The sequence below is a fragment of the Pelodiscus sinensis genome, chromosome 28, assembly GCF_052426305.1.
Source record: "Pelodiscus sinensis isolate ZL-2025 chromosome 28, ASM5242630v1, whole genome shotgun sequence".
NCBI lineage: Eukaryota > Metazoa > Chordata > Testudines > Trionychidae > Pelodiscus > Pelodiscus sinensis.
In genome coordinates, this window is record NC_143079.1 from 12,735,513 (window position 1) to 12,752,064 (window position 16,552).

Consider the following 16,552-nt stretch of genomic DNA (forward strand, 5'->3'; position numbering starts at 1 on the left):
GGGGCGCTCGCCCCCCCCCCCGCACTGCCCTGGGGCACGCTCACCCACAGCGCTCTGCTCTCTCCACAGGCCCTGCAATGGCGACAGAGAAACTGGTTGGACCCGTTTTCACGTTTGGCAACTTGCCTGTCGCCAGACCCTCGCCTGGTTCCCTCCCGACTCAGCCCCTCCCGCGTGCCAGCGCCCGTGGTGGTGCCGGCACCGTAGACCTGTGAGCACCAGGCAGGGCAGACGAATGATGCAGACACACCCCAAGCCTGGAGGTTGTTGCCCCATGAGATACACCCAACCAGCAGCGAAAGTAACCGTCCGCATCGCTCTCGGGACTCCCACGGGGGCTGAAAGCACTTTCCTGCCATATTTCTGCCCCTAGACCACCACCAGGAAACCGAGGGTTACAAATGAGAGGTTCTTTAAAACCAGTGTCATTTAATAACAGGTTCTTCCGATCCCAAAGGACCAGCCACACATCCAGGGCAATCGACAGCTCAGATCTTACCCCCAAAATCACACTATTGCCAGCCCTTTAGAATCTGAAATCTAAAGGGAAAGAAAGAAAGAAAGAAAGAAAGAAAGAAAGAAAGAAAGAAAGAAAGAAAGAAAGAAAGAAAGAAAGAAAGAAAAAGAGGGAGGGAGGGAGGAAGAAAGGGAGGGAGGGAGGAAGGAAGAAAGGGAGGAAGAAAGGAAGGGAGGGAGAGAGGGAGGAAGGGAGGGAGAGAGCCTGCTGAGCGCCGTGTCTCTGGACACCGCTCTGCCTGGCTCGCGGGCGTGGCAGCGGCACGTGGCCTGGTGAGAGCCGTGTCTCTGGGCACCACTCTGGCCTGGCTTGTGGGTGTTGCAGCAGCATGTGGCCTGGTGAGAGCTGTGTCTCTGGACACTGCTCTGTCCTGGCTTATGGGTATGGCAGTGGCACGTGGCCTGGTAAGAGCCGTGTCTCTGGACACCGCTCTGGCCTGGCTTGCAGGCATGGTACATGGCCTGCTGAGCGCCATGTCTCTGGACACCGCTCTGGCCTGGCTCGTGGGGGTGGCAGCGGCACATGGCCTGCTGAGCGCTTTGTCTCTGGACACCGCTCTGCCTGGCTCGAGGGCGTGGCAGCGGCACGTGGCCTGCTGAGCGCCATGTCTCTGGACACCGCTCTGGCCTGGCTCGAGGGCGTGGCAGCGGCACGTGGCCTGCTGAGCGCCATGTCTCTGGACACCGCTCTGCCTGGCTCGTGGGGGTGGCAGCGGCACGTGGCCTGCTGAGCGCCATGTCTCTGGACACCGCTCTGCCTGGCTCGAGGGCGTGGCAGCGGCACGTGGCCTGCTGAGCGCCATGTCTCTGGACACCGCTCTGCCTGGCTTGAGGGCGTGGCAGCGGCACGTGGCCTGCTGAGCACCGTGTCTCCGGGCTCACGGGCGTGGCAGAGAACTAGCGAGATGACATAGGGTGAGTGGAACACGGCTCCTGCCCGGGGCGGCGGTGGAGGCAGCAGGAAGCGAGAAGGATCCCTGTCATCCGCCCTGACGCTGCCCCAGCCCCGACTAAGGACGGTTGCTCTGAATTTCCTGCATTGCTGCCTGTGGCACGTCTGCCTAGAGACGCGTGAGCAAGTCTCAGCGGCTTCCCCTCCCGTTCTGCTGTGACTGCACATCCTGCCCGTGGCTGGGGCTGGGGCTGGGGCTCCCCCGCGAGCCTCGCGCAACTGCTGCCAGCACGGTGGCCACCCCCGCCAGTGCCCGAAGGACCGGCCCCCCCAGCACTGCAGCTCAGCGGGTCCCAGGCTCGGGGCTGTACAGCCTGGACAGAGCGCAAGGACCAGCCCCCTGCCTGCCAGCGCCTCGCCCTCCTGCTCCGAGCCTGGCCCGGCCCTGGCTCACCTGCAAGGATCAACAGAATCTTGAGGTGGGAGTGGGGTTCAGATCTGGCCCATGATCCCGCCCCCTTCCCACTGTTCCCCCCAATGCCCCGCCCATGCTCCACCCACTGTCTCAGTGGCCTCCATGCTTGCTGTGCCTCTTCCACATGCTCCCCTCGTGCTGCAGCAGGAGGGGAGTGTGGGAACGGCAGGTTGGGGGGTTCACGCCGCGCCCCCTTCAAAGGGGGGTTAAGCCCCTTGTGCCTCATCCTGCCTTGAGCACACGGGGAGAACAAGGGATCCTGCCCTCTCCGGAACAGCCCAGAACACCTGGGAACCTGTTATTGGCACCCCCTCGCCCCCTCCCACCCAGACACCCCCCCACACCCTCCCCCACACACTCCCCTCACAGTCCCATGCGCTTTTCCCAAAGCTAACCATGGCCACTTGTAAGCTGCCTGCGCACAGCTCGTCCTCCCGCCCTTGGGCTGGTGGCGTTGCTCTCCTCTGGACTTGCTCCAGTTTGCCCCAGCTTTGCCCAGACACAGGCCCAGACTCGGGCCTGAGCTCATGACTCACCAAGGCCAGATAAGGGGGACCCGGGTCTAACACACGACTCCCGCTCACACACCCAGCAGGGGAGTGGCCCTCTATACACCTGCAGCACATCGCATGTTTCAGTGTGCCCGCAAATTTTCCCTACCCTGGGACTGAATTTTCCCATGTGCACCAGTATGGAGGGGATGTGTGACACGGAGGGGACGTGCAACACGGGGGGACATGTGACATGGAGGGGGATATGTGATATAGAGGGGACGTGCGGCACGGGGGGACATGTAACACGGAGGGGGATATGTGACATAGAGGGGACGTGCGGCACGGGGGGACATGTGACACAGAGGGGACGTGCGACATGCGGGGGACGTGACATGGAGGGGACGTGCGACACGGCACCTTCATATTTGTGCACATAAGACAAGGCATGTGCTGCAGGCGGGGCGGAGGGGCTCTGAGTGTGTGAGGGGACTCAGGCCTGGGGAGAGGGTTTGGGTACAGGCTCTGGGGTGGGGTTGGGGGATGAGGGGGGTCCCAGGGCCAGGCCAGTGCATGGGGGCTCTGGGGCCAGGCCACTCCAGCTGCATCGGGGGAGGGGTTGTCCCAGGCTGCGCTGTCTGGGCTGTGGCTGCCTTGGGGCTGGGGAGAGGCGCCTGATTCAGGCTGGTCCCTTGGCTGGGGGCGGGACGACCTCCTCCCTGCCCTGCAGCGCAGACCACCTAGCCAGCTCCCCGGGGCTGCATGTGATTCCCCCTTCTCAGTCGGGTTCTGTGCACCCGGCTTTGGCGAATTGCACCTGGCCGGCTGCAGAGCCCGTCCCCGCTGTCCCGAGCAGTTGTGCAGGGCGAGGCCTCTTCCAAGATGCTCGCAAGCCCCCGCTTGGCCTCACGGGCACGTTACAGGCCCAGGCTGGGCGCCCGTGGGCGCGTCACTAATGGAACCGCCTAGTGCCGGGACTGGCCCCGGTGGGACGCCGCGGGGCTTAGGAGCGGGTTGCTGAACCTTTCCAGGGACAAAATGAGGCTGCCTGGTCTGTAATTGCTTGAGCCCTTTCAAGGCCGATGCTGTTTGCCCGTCCCCCACTCTGACACCTCCTTCCTCCTCCCGCAGCTCCCCACGGCCCTTGCGACGGCTCGGCAGCGGCTGCAGCCCGGGAGCCTTCTGAGCAGAATGGGTCTGGCTTGCCGGCACAGGGGGCGTGTGCACAGCGCCGCGGAGCTCGAAACGGGAGATTGCTTTTTGAATTTAAATGCAATCCAAGATCTACCCCCAACCCAAACACCCTGGCCCCGCCTCCTTCGTGCCTGAGGGGCAGCTCCAAGGCGAAGGGCAGGAGATGCACAGTAGCGGGGGGGGGGGGGGGGGGACCGGCACTTGACAGCCGCTTGGCCAAACCAGTCGGGATCCCCTGCCAGAGGCGCCGAGATCCACCAGCAGCTCCCGACCTCCAGCCTGGTGACCACGGGCCTGGCTTCTTTGGAGAGAGACGCTGTGCCGCCAGGCCCTGCATCCCTGCGGATTACCGAGGGTCGCCGGGACGTTGGACTAGCGAGCCCGTTACTCTGGATATACCTGGAAATAACGGGCTTGTTGCTAAGACGCGGAGAACGCTGTTTCGGGGTGCGGGGCGTATCCCCCGATAGCGCCGCTGTCTAGACGTACCCAGAGTCTTTGACCCGCTTCCCCCCCTTAGGGCTTGTGGTCCTTCCCCGTGTTAACGTGAGCGGGGCTGTGTCTGTTCTGTGACGCCCTAGAAAGTCGGCAGTCCCGCCTTTCGGACGTCCTCTGCTCCCAGCTCTCCTTCCCTGCCGAGCAGAGGGCCCGCGCGCTCCTCTGTCTTCCTCTTGCTGCCAGTGTCTTTCCAGAGGCTCCTGTCCCTTGCTGGGTGTGAGCCCTTCTGGGCCTTTCTCATTTCCTCCCTGCCTGCTTGCCCTGGGCTTTTGCGCCCCTCCCTGCTGGCACGTTCTGGGGGCCTCTCTTGGATTTCCAGGGATCAGAGCGCTCCTGCTGGAGCCATCCGGACCCCTTGCCAGCCTCCCTCGCAGCAGGCCTCTGCCCTAACCCGGGCTGTCGCTGCGACAAGCTCGGCCATCGTCTGCCGCCCCGACAGGCACCCCGGGCGGGTTTGCTATTGACTTTGCCGGGAGCCGGACTGAGCTGACCCCGGAGTTGGCAGATTTGCACCCGCTGCGGAGCACGGGGCAGGGAGCATTCGGAAGGAAGCTGGGGCGGGGATCCCCCGTGTAGACCCACCGAAGGGATTGCATCAGCGGGGCTCCATGAGGCTCCAAACACCCCCATTCGGACGGGCCCGAGAGGGGAGGGGAAAAGCGCATTTAACTGTGTCGGGACCCAGGCCCCCTTCAGCAAGGGGCCATGGGGCCTCCATCTCAGCAGAGGAAAGGGGCCTTGTGTCTCTCTGCCCGTCCATGTGCCAGGGTAGGGCAGATCCCCAGGCTCCGGGGGAGGTTGTAGCTGTGGTCACACACTGTGACTTCACTCGCAGAACAGGGAAGCGCTCGCCGGGCACAATGGCTTGTGGGTTTGCAGCTCGCCAGCGAGCTCAGGAAGCAGGCGGCTGGGGGAGTCTTTGCAGGAAGTGCTTGGTTTGGAACCTGAGCTGGGCCTGAGCCATGACGCATGGGAACCTGGGGGCCCGGTATCACTGGGGGCAGGATACGCGGGCATCCGAGGGTGAATGTAGCCCCAGCTCTCTGGACCCGCAAGCCACAGGTTGCACACTGGCCCGCAGCACGTCCTGCGTGACTCACCGACCGAAACCCACCGTGCAAGTGCCCCGAGCTAGAGAGCAAGAGCAACACCCGCGCCACCGGTCAAGCCGCTCCAGTGACCTACTTATCTCAAGCTCCGCGGGGAGCCGAGTGAGTCTGTAACGGGAAAAACTTCAAAACCAATGGCTGGTCCTGCCGCACCTTAGAGACTGGCACAACATGTGGGTGGGTCATGAGCTGCCTCTTCAGATGACTGGAGCATTAAAAGTCCAGACCCAAGAAGGAAGGGCGGGGGAAGGAAGGGAAGAAAGCGAATTAGAATGTTCAAGGTACAGGGAGCTGATAAGAACCATTTGCACCTTCTCTAAGTGCCCATTGTTTAGTTGGTTAAGTTATCTCAAGCAAAATGCAGGACAATGTAGCACTTTAAAGACTAACAAGATGGTTTATTAGATGATGAGCTTTCGTGGGGCCAGACCCACTTCCTCAGATCAAATAATGGAAGAAAACAGTCACAGCCATATATACCAAAGGATACAATTAAAAAAATGAACACACATGAAAAGGACAAATCACATTACAGAACAGAAGGGGGATGTGGGGGGGGGGGGGGGGGAAGGAAGGTGAATGCCAGTGAGTTAATGATATTAGAGGTGGGGAAGGGGAGATGTCTGTGAGTTAATAGTATTAGAGGTGATAATTGGGGAAGCTATCTTTGTAATGGGTTAGATAGTTGGGGTCTTTGTTAAGTCCGGTGCGGAGGGTGTCGAATTTTAGCATGAATGCCAGTTCAGAGGATTCCCTTTCAAGTGCAGATTTGAATGTCTTCTGAAGTAGGATGCAGGTTAGCAGGTCATTGAGACTGTGTCCTTTCTGGTTGAAATGACAAGAAACTGTTTTCTCTTTGTGATCTTGTCTGATATCTGTTTTGTGGGCATTGATCCTTTGGCGAAGTGTCTGAGATGTTTGTCCAATGTACATAGCAGACGGACATTTTCGGCACATGATAGCATAGATTATATTTCTGGATGCGCAGGAATATGTGTTCTTGATCTTATAACTCACTTGGTTAGGTCCATAGTCGCTCTAACCCCTAGGCATGCTGCCAGGCCTGTTCTGCTGGGGGATCTGCCCCCATCGCGCCCTCCTCATCCCTGCTCACCGCACGGGCCCTGCATCGGAGGCCACGTTCCCTGGCCGGCAACCCCTTCGCTCTGCCGGGAGGTTGCAAAGCTGCTGTAAGTTCGCCAGGCGCCCGGCTCGGTGCTGAAAAGTCCAGCTGGTGGAGCGACGCTGGGGGAGGGGGAAGGGGTTGTGCTGGCCCTGAGGCAGGGCTGGTTACACCACCGCAGCGCCTGGCCCTGCGTTCGAGGAGCTGGGATCAGCTGGATGGGCCCGAGGGCTTTGGGGCTGCTCCGAGCTGCATCCTCGCCTGGAGGATTTAGAGGCAAGAGCGGGGAGCACTGGACAGCTCTGCCCGGTTAATCCCGCCTGCGCGTCACAGCTCGCCTAGTGCCCTGTGTGGCCCTCCCTAGAGCCACTGCCTGCACGGGGCGCCCTTGGGCATGGCAGCCGCAGGGCAGGCCTGGCACCCTTGCGCAGCCTTTACTGCTGCTCCTTCACCCTGTTCCCGTCCTCCTGGAGCTCAGCCATGGAGGCTGGCGAGACCACGCGCCCCAGGCCACGGCCTCAGCCGCGGGAGGCTGCATGCTGAGCGCGGCTGCCCCAGGCTTGGGCACACCCAGGCTGGCTCTCGCTGGCGCCAGCAACTCAGCGCCCCCAGCCGTATACCAGCTCTGAACGAGCGCTCCCCTGCCAGCACGTACAGAACTGGGGAGGGGGAGGCTGCGGGAGCAGACTGCATTTGCATAGACACGCCTACTTTGCCTACCTGATCAGCCGCCCAACTTGCTGTGCCCAAGTGACCGGTTTGGGCGGGTTGTGCACGTGAGTCCTGGAGGCTGGGGAACAAAATGTTTTCTCGTTGTCTGACTGACAGGCGGTGGAGCTGCACTTAGCAGTAGGGGTTTTGCTCCCTTTGAGGACAGGTCACCCTAACTGCAAACAACCTGGCTAAGCTTCAGGTGGGGCTGTAAAAAGCCAGTAAATTGGGGGTGGGGTCTGGCCCTTGGTGTCTCCAGGCCTTAAAGCCAGAGCTGTTCAGATTCCACTGGAATCATCAGGGCTCTGACAGGCTAGGCCAGGGGCTGCGCCCTAGACCTGGTGTGGGGGGAAGTGCAGCCCTGAGGTTCCCCGTACCCAGTGGAATCACTAAGAACTGGGCTAGTGGGGGAACCTCAGAAGGCAGCAGCCACATTGTCTGAGCACACGGCTGGTGGCAAACCCACTGGAGTTGGGGGCGTTGCTGGCTGAAAGACATGCCCAAGATCACACTGGGACTAGAAGCCAAGTCTCCAAAGCCCTAGGCACACACCCTAACCATTAGGTAATCCTGCCACCCTAGTCACTGTGAGTCAATAGTGTTGCACCAAGTTCCGGGTGGATCGCAGGCCTGGCCCTTGTGAATAGATACTGGGCATGGGGGCATGGCAGGTTCGTTCCTTAGAGGCAATCGGAGGCTCCCTGCCCACTTTCCCGATGCCTGTGAATTCCCCGGGCAGAGAAATGCCTGCCTTGCTCCTTGGCTAGATTGCTCAAGGGACGGCGCTTCCGTCATGGCCTCACTTCCTTCCCGGTGGGGATTTTCACTCCCTTCCTTCCTGCGTGTGTGTCACGCCAGGGCAGCTCCAGGCTTTCCACACAAGGGGAGCAGAGGGCAAACAAGGGATGCTCCAGGGCAGGGGTTGTCGGAGGCCTGATGGGAGGGAAACCGAGGCAGCGACTGGGCTGCAAGTCAGCCCTGCTATGGGGTTTAAAGCAAGGGGGAGCGCGCGGTGTTGATCTGCGCGGGAGCCTGGGGGTGTAAGAAACTCCCCAATTCCTTGGCCGCCTCCCTGTGCCACAGGTGCTGGCTCACGGCGTGTGAAAGTTGGGGGAGCCAGCAGAACCCGTCGGATGCAGTTGCTGGGCAACGAAAGTCCCCCCCCCCCCCCCGCACAGTGACTCCCCTGTAGTCACTCGCCGGCGCGCGAGGAAAGGGGCAGGGTGGGAAGGCCAGCAAGGGCACCATTTCGGGGTGGGGACCTGTGCATGCTGCAACAGCAGGGGGGGGAGAGTGAAGCCAGGGATCTGGCAGTGTTACTGAGCATGCTCAATACAAGACAAGCAGCAAATCGGGGGGGGGGGCCTTTTCCACCCTCCCCCCCACACACATCACCTCTTCCCAAGGGCTACTAAGGCACTTGCCAAGCCTAGCTAGGAGCCCTGTGACCGCTCCCTACATAAAAGAAAGACAATTCCGTCAATATTCGAGCCATTGGTCTCTGCTCCTAACATGTTCTGACATCTCAGTCAAGGACGCTGGTCGGTCAGATTGCAAAGAACGGTTTGACTTTGTTACTAGCTCTGTGGGGAGAGAGACTGCGGGACTCCCGGGAGGCCGTGAGGTCTAGTGCGTTACCGCGGGGGGCAGCTGGGTTCTATCGAAGAGCATCAGACATGCCATACTGGGTCCCTCCAGCCCAGGGGCCAGTAGTGGCCACCGCTGGGTGTCCCAGAGGAGGTGAACAGAACAGGGAACCATCCCGTGTCGCCCAGTCCCCGACAGACAGAGCAAGGGACACCTCCCTGCCCAGACTGGCTCATAGCCATCCATGGTGTGACGTAGTGGGGGTACCTGGCTGGTTTCTATGCTGCTGGCTCTGGGGTAACCCCCACTGGCTGCAGTTGGTACCACGGCCCAGCAAAACAGGATGAGTCACTATGCAAAGGGACCTCTCAACCGGTATGGCCAGACACCCCCCATGGAGAGGAACAAAGGAAGGTGGATGCTGCTCTGGCTGGGGGGGCAGGGCTGGAAGAGGGTTGGATAGTGGCTGTCTGGGAGCATGGAGGAGACAACCTAGGGAAAGGGGCTGGAGTTTAGGGGCCCAGTCTCCCCCATCTCAAGGGGGCCTGAGGCATCCTAGCCCAGCTCTGTGACCAGATTACATCGGTGCTGTGCTGTATCCTGGAGAGGCAATAAACTTCCTCTACTCCACCGGCTGGTGCAGTCTGTTCGTGCCATTTCGGGGGTGCAGGAGACGGGGGACCCCCAACGCGCCGTCACACATGGACCTGTCCTCCTTGAACTTACTTCAGTCTTATTGGAACTCTCTTAGGCTACGTCTACACTGCAGGCTTCTTGTGCAAGAGTTCTTGTGCAAACGGTCTTGCACAAGAGAGCGTCCACACTGCCATGTGCTTTAATGCAAGAGCGTCCATGGCAGTGTGGACACTCTCTTGTGCAAGAAAGCTCTGATGGCCATTTTAGCCATCGGGGTTTCTTGCACGAGAAATTCATGTTGCCTGTCTACACTGCCTTCTTGTGGAAGAGCTCTTGTGCAAGAGGGCTTATTCCTCATGGGGAGAGGAATAACTCTTCTGGAAGAAGCCCTGTTTTGCGACACTGGACTGTAAATTTACTTGTGCAAAGTGTTGACACTCTGCAAGTTTTTGCACAAGGACAGCTGTTCCTGCGTAACAAGCCTGACGTGCAGACGTAGCCTTACAGTTTGGGCCTTTCCACCACCCCCTGGCAAAGAGTTCCACAGGTTGATGATGATGATGAATTAATTTCTTGTGTTTGTTTTAAATCTGCTGCCTATAAATGTCATTGGGTGACCTTGTGTTACATTAGTGATGGAGTAAATAACACTGGGAGAAAAATCGTTCTCCTTGGCCTCTGAGGATAGGACAAGAAGCAATGGGCTTGGATTGCAGCAAGAGAGAGTTGGGTTGGACATTAGGAAAAACTTCCAATCAGGGGGTTTAAACACTGGAATCAATTGCCTAGGAGGGTTGTGGAATCTCCAGCACTGGGGATATTTAAGAGCAGGTTAGACAGACACCTGTCAGGGATGGTCTAGATTGCACTTGCTCCTGCTGGGAGGGCGGGGGACTGGACTCGATGACTTCTCGAGGGCCCGTCCAGTTCTAGAGTTCTCTGATTTCCTTACTCTATTTTTCCACACCAGTCCTGATTTTCTAGACCTCTTACAACCCCCCCCCCCCCTAGCCATTTCTGTGCCAAGCTGGAAAGTCCCAGTCGTCTTAATCTCTCCTCCTAGGGAAGCTGTTCCTCACCCCTCCTGCCCTTTCTGTGCCTTTGCCAAACCCAAGATCGTTTTTAGACGGGGAGTCCAGCTCTGCGCGCAGTGTTCAAGACGTGGGCGAGCCCTGACTTTCCCTAGAGGCCCTGCGATCTCTTCTCTGTATCTGTTCCTTTCCTAAGGATCCCAGGATGCTGCTACGGCCGGGCGAGCAGATGTTCTCAGGGAACTATCCTCAGCGATTCCTTGATCTTTCTTGAGCGGAAACAGCTAATTCAGGCCCCGGCGGTTTGGGGGGATCCGGGGTTGTATTTCCCATGCGCCTGACTCTGCCTTTAGCAACGCTGAATCCCACCGGCCCTTGTGTTGCCCAGTCAGCCAGCGCGGTGAGACCCCTTTGCAACACTCTGCGGTCAGCTTGGGACATCGCGGGTTTGAATCGCTTCGTATCAGCTGCAGACGCTGCCACTCACTGGTCACCTCTTTTGCAAAGTCATTTATGAACCAGTTGCACGGCCCTGGTCTCAGTGCAGACGCTGGCGCGCCGCCGTTCCCTCCTGTGGAAGCGGAGGACCTGACCATGTTTTCGTGCTCATCAAAGGACCCTTCCGTCACCTGAACAACAAGCCTTTCGGTATCTCAGTGCGGCCTGGGGGGGGGGGGGGGCTGCCTGCTCTGTGACCCGGGTCCCCCTGCGCTGCGATGGGAGAGTCTCACTGACTCTCCCACATGTGGATTAACCAGACACCCAGGCTCAACCCCCAGGGAGACACAAAGGGAGGGGGGCGGAGACCAGCACCTGGCTGGGGGCAGGGCTGGAGGAGAGTTTTAGTTGCTGTCTGGGAGCATGGAGCAGGCAGCCTAAGCAAGGGGCTGGGATTTAGGGGCCCAGTCTCCCCCAGCTCAAGGGGGGCTGAGGCATCCTAGGCCTGCCTGGAACCAGATTCCATCTGTGCTCTGCTGCATCCTGGAGAAGCAATAAACTCCCTCTGTTCTACTGGCTGGTGGAGTCTGTTCGTGCCATTATGGGGGTGCAGGAGGTGGGGGAACCCCAACGCGCCGTCACACTTAGTCACCCGCTGCCCTCTGGTTATAAATAAACTGCAGATCTCAGCGTTGGTTCCCCCCACCCCCGCTCCCGCCCGGGGAGGAGACACGCCAGCCGCCCCTCCATCTGCACAGGGCTCCTTGCCCTGCACCCCGCAGGTGTCACTTACACCCGTCCTTGCTGCTCTCTGGGGCATGGACCGGCCCGGGGGAGGTCACCACCCTCACACCAATTGCCTCATCCTTAGGCAAGTTAGCAGTTCCAGGCACCTGGCGTCAGCACTTCCTCCTGGCCAGGGGACGTGGCTGGGCTATCACGGCTAGCAGAGTTCCTCTGCCGGGGTGTCACTGCCGGCAGCTGTTCAGCCCCCTCTGGAGAGCCTGCAAGGGGAAGCAGCCACCCCTTCAGCACTTTCGCAAGGTCAGCGGCTCCTGCTCGGCCCAGCCTCCTCCACAGCCAGAGAGCAGAAGATGGGGCAGACCGGGGCAGACCAAAGGTCCCAGCCCAGCATCCTGGCTTCCGACGGTGCCAATGCCAGGTCGTGCAGGGTGGGGCTTCCTCTGACACAGCAGCCAGGGGCTCGTGGCCTGTTGTTCCCCACAGTTCCTAGCCTCAGCGGGGGCCAGCACGGGCGTTCGGCTGAGCCGGTCTGTGCCTGGCTCTCACGATGGGGAGGGGGCCGGAGCTGCATCCAGCCCCTATCTGCTGGTTGAGTTGCAGTGGCTCTCCCAGACAGAGGCATCCCATCCGGAGGCAGAGGCTCCAAGTGATGGAGAATCCACCAAGGCCAGCTGCTTCCTGGTTACAACGGGTGCCTCTTTCCCAGTGTGTGTGTGTGGGGGGGTGTCCCGGAGAGAAGCCACCCCCCAGCGCAGCCTGTCAGTGGAGGAGGAGGCGGAAAGCAGGCCATGGAGCCACGGACACCCCCCTTTGCTGTCCCCTGCCTCTCCCCAGCAGAGGGGAGCCCAGGGTTGGCGCTGAGCTCTGCCTCCCCCCTTCAGCGCACTCACCCACATGCCTGCCGAGTGGCAGGGGGCATTGGTGTGCTCACCAGTGGGAGCTCACAGCCCAGAGCTGCAGCGGGGGGGCTGGCTTTCAGCTGTAGCTACAACTGGGGAGTGGAATACAGCCGAGTCTAGTGGTTAGAGCCAGGGCCTGGAGGCTGCTCCCTGCTCTGCCGTGGCGTGACGCTGCTGCCTCTTTCTGTGCCTCAGTTTCCCCATGCGTAGGGCAGAGGGAAGGAGCTGCGAGGCCCTGGTGGGGATGCTGGCGGAGCTGGGGAACGTTAGCGTCTAGCGCCCCCTAGTGGGGGAAGTGCGATGGCACCACCTCCATGGACGAACGAGTCCCATGTGGACCCACTATCGGTACCAGCATCCCTGCGGGATCCAGAGCTGTAGGGATTCAAGCTCTCTGCCGGGCCTGACACAGCCAGAGCCCCATCTGGCACATCCTGAACGAAGGCCAAGCTCCGTGGGGCGTGAACAATGCTGGGCCAGCTCCACCCCACTGCAGACAAGGGCATTGCCTGCTATGGGGTCAGTGGGGCAGTTGGTGACCCCACCCTGACTTTGTTCCCCCCGCCCCACACATGTTCCGTTGCATCTCCCAGGCTGCCCCTCGCCAGACACTGCAGGATATAATGGAAGTATCTTGGCTCCCTTGAATCTCCAGGAGGGCAGGGACAGTCAGGGGTGGGCCCCCAGTGCAGAACAGGGCGACCCCCTTGTGTCCCTGCTACAGCTTCTAGGGGCCATTGCGGGGCACAGGGTCTGCCCCAGCCATGACCGCTGCCCTGGCAAAGTGACCTGCCCCTTAGGGAAGGCCCAGAGGACTCTGAGACTGGCTCACCACCAGTAACCCTGGGCTGTTCCCTTCTCCTTGTCAACCTCCAATCCCTTGGCCTCCCTGAGCTCTTGTGGCAGTGAGTTCCACAGGTTCCTTATGAAGGCTAGGACTATAAGGGTATGTCTACACTACAAAGTTAGTTCGAACTAACAGACATTAGTTCGAACTAACTTTCATAGGCGCTACACTAGCGCTCCGTTAGTTCGAATTTAATTCGAACTAACGGAGCGCTTAGTTCGAACTAGGTAATCCTCATTCCACGAGGATTAAGCCTAGTTCGAACTTACTAGTTCGAATTAAGGGCTGTGTAGCCCCTTCATTCGAACTAGTGGGCTGTCTCTGTCCAGGCCCTGGCTGGTTCTCTGGGGCACAGACGACTCGTCTCTTGGGCTCGCCTCGTTGATGACTCTCTCCATCGCTCAGCCGAGATCCGGTCTCTGCGCGATTCCCTTTCTCTCCGGGACTCCCGTTCACACCCGGACCGGCTCTCCGTGAACTCATCCGCCAGTCTCCCGGCCTCCTGGGGGGTCTCTGGTCTTCGGTCCTTGAGCCACAGCCTCAGTTTGGGTGGGCATGCTTCATAGAACTGCTCCATCATGAACAGCCTGAGCAGCTCCTCTGCGGTCTGGGCTCTGACTCCAGACACCCACTTGCGGCAGTATTGCGCCAGGCGGGAGGCCAGGTCCACATAGGTCTCCCGTGGCTCCTTCTGTACCCCCCGGAACTTCTTCCTGTACATCTCGGGGGTCAGCCCGAACTTGTGCAGCAGGGCCTCCTTGACTCAGTTGTAGGTCCTCCAGCTGACTGAGCACTCCGGCCACCTCCTGGTTCAGCGCGGGGATGAGCTCCTGCAGCCAGTCAGCTGGGGGGACCCGTTGCAGTCCACAGGCCCTCTCAAAGGAGCTGAGGAACCCGTCTATGTTGCCCATGTCCTTCAATCGGGCCACCATGAGCCTCTCCAAGCGTCTGGCAGTCCCGGGACCCTGGGGCCCATCCACTCTTGGCACAGCCGGTGCCCCGCCGGTTCTCCGCTCTGCCATGGCCAACTCATGCTGTCGCTGCTTCTCTCGGTCCTCTACTTCCAATTCCTTCATCCGCAGCTGGATCTCCAGCCGCCACAGCTCCGCTGGGCTGGCTCCTGCCCTAGACGGCCTATGGCTTGCAGGCCTCCCGTGGGAAGCTGTCCCATCTCTCCGGCAGGCTCCAGTGCTCTGCCTCCTTTCAGAGCCTGACACGCTCCCAAGGGAGGTCTGGCTGCTTCCCCTGGGGACAGATTCCTGGCCCTGTGGCTGGTCATTCTCTTCCAGCTGGGCAATCAGCTGGGCCTTGGTTGCTTTCTGTGCAGGCAAGCCCCTCTCTCTGCACAACTTCCCCAGCTCTGCCTTCAAGAGTCGGGCATAGGCCATCTGCCCGCTAGTCCCCTCGGTGCAGACTCACCAGTCTAGTGCTGCAGCGCCCCACGATTTCCAGGAACCGCTTTGCTCTGTCCCCAGCATGCCTGGCTACCAGGCTCTTGCTTCTACTGCGCCTTGTCACTCGCCGTTGGAAGCTCCATCCACGGGGTGCAGTGCATCCCACCCCTAACACCAGTGTGACGGCGCGTTGGGGTCCCCCGCCTCCTGCACCCCCGAAATGGCACGAACAGACTGCACCAGCCGGTAGAACAGAGGGAGTTTAGTGCCTCTCCAGAGGGGCTGACTCCCACTCCCGCTCCCGCAGCGCAGAGAAACCCCTGCGCCCAACTCACCCCTCCGGCGCAGGAAAGCCTCCGCACTCCTCCTCTAGGGCCAACGGCCCCTCCCCCAGCACGCAACAGAGCTGTGGGAGGGGGAGCAGCCCACGCACTTCCGGAACCCCTGGAAGTGACGCGGGCTTCAGATAGGACTTCTGTCCACCCCGCGGGAAGCCAGCACTACACTAGAGGTAGGTTGTGGGGCTTCTCGGGGGTGGGGGGAAAATAGGGGGCGGGATTGCCCGAAAGCCTCACGATCGACTGGTCGAGGCCTCGCGATCGACCAGTCGATCGCGATTGACGGGTTGGTGACCACAGCCCTAGAGCCTCAGGGTTGGTTTGTCTGCTCTGGCTTGACAGCCGCGTTCTAACCCATTCACTCAGACCAAGACAATCCTCTGACCTGGCTCCACCCTCCTCACCATGTCCCAAAGCAGCATCTGATGCCCCAGCTGGGTCAGCAGCGTGCCACAGGAATGCTCCATCTGAGACGGGAGGGGCCGTCGGGCACCGATTCTCAGCAAATGAATGCAGACCCGGGGGGTGTGTGTATTTGATTCCTCCCACCCCCCAGCCCGGGTACCGTGGGGCAGGATGAGCCAAAGCAATGCGGACTGGAACAGGACCAAATCCGGGCTCTGCTGCACAGGAGGGGATTGTGGACAGGGCCAGTGATCTGGGTTGTGACACCTTTAGCTGTGGCTACGAGATTCAATCCAGCTTCCTGCCAGCGTCACATGGAAGGCCCAGAGACATTCCAGCCACAGGCAGCCGATAAAGCCCTAAGATAGATAGTGCTCTGGAGCCCAGGACCTGCCTTTGGAGTGACCAGGCCTCCTTGATGCACGATCCATCCTGCTCCTCGAGAGGAGTTTCAGACATGAGAGCTTTGATCTGATTTCTACAGGGTTTACACTAGCACAATCCCCCAGTACGCTGGGTGGCTGGTACATTTTGAACTAGCTGGTTGATAAAAAGCCAGCTGTGGCTGGAAAGGGCTCTCTCTCTCCTGGGAACGCACATGGACCAAGTGTCAGGCAGGCAAACAGCCCCTGGTATCCCTGGCCCCACTGGTCTGGCCCTGCCCACCCACGCAGATACCAGAGGAGTAATAGGCTGTGTCTACATTGGTAAGATTTTGCGCAAAAGCATGCTGTCTATACTGGCAGGGAGTTCTTGCACAAGAACACTGACGTTCTAATGTCTGAAATCAGTGCTTCTTGGGCAAGCACTATGACGCTCCCATTCATAAGCCCTCTTCTGTAACTATTCTTGCGCAAGAGGCCAGTGTAGACAGGCAACCTGAATTTCTTGTGCAAGAAAGCCCGATGGCTAAAATGGCCATTGGAGCTTTCTTGCGCAAAAGAGCATCTACCCTGGCACGGATGCTCTTGCACAAAAGCACATGCCAGTGTAGACGCTCTCTTGTGCAAATACTCTTTAACACAAGAACTCTTGCATTACAGAGTATTTGCACAAGGTCATGCCAATGTAGACATAGCCATAGAGATGCAGCCATGTTAGACCGGTTTGGCTGAAACAAAAGACTGGACTATGCAGCACTTTAAAGACTAACAAGATGTGATGAGTTTTCGTGGGCATTTAAAATAGACAAATCAGATTTTAGAAGAGAGGGGGATGAGGAGG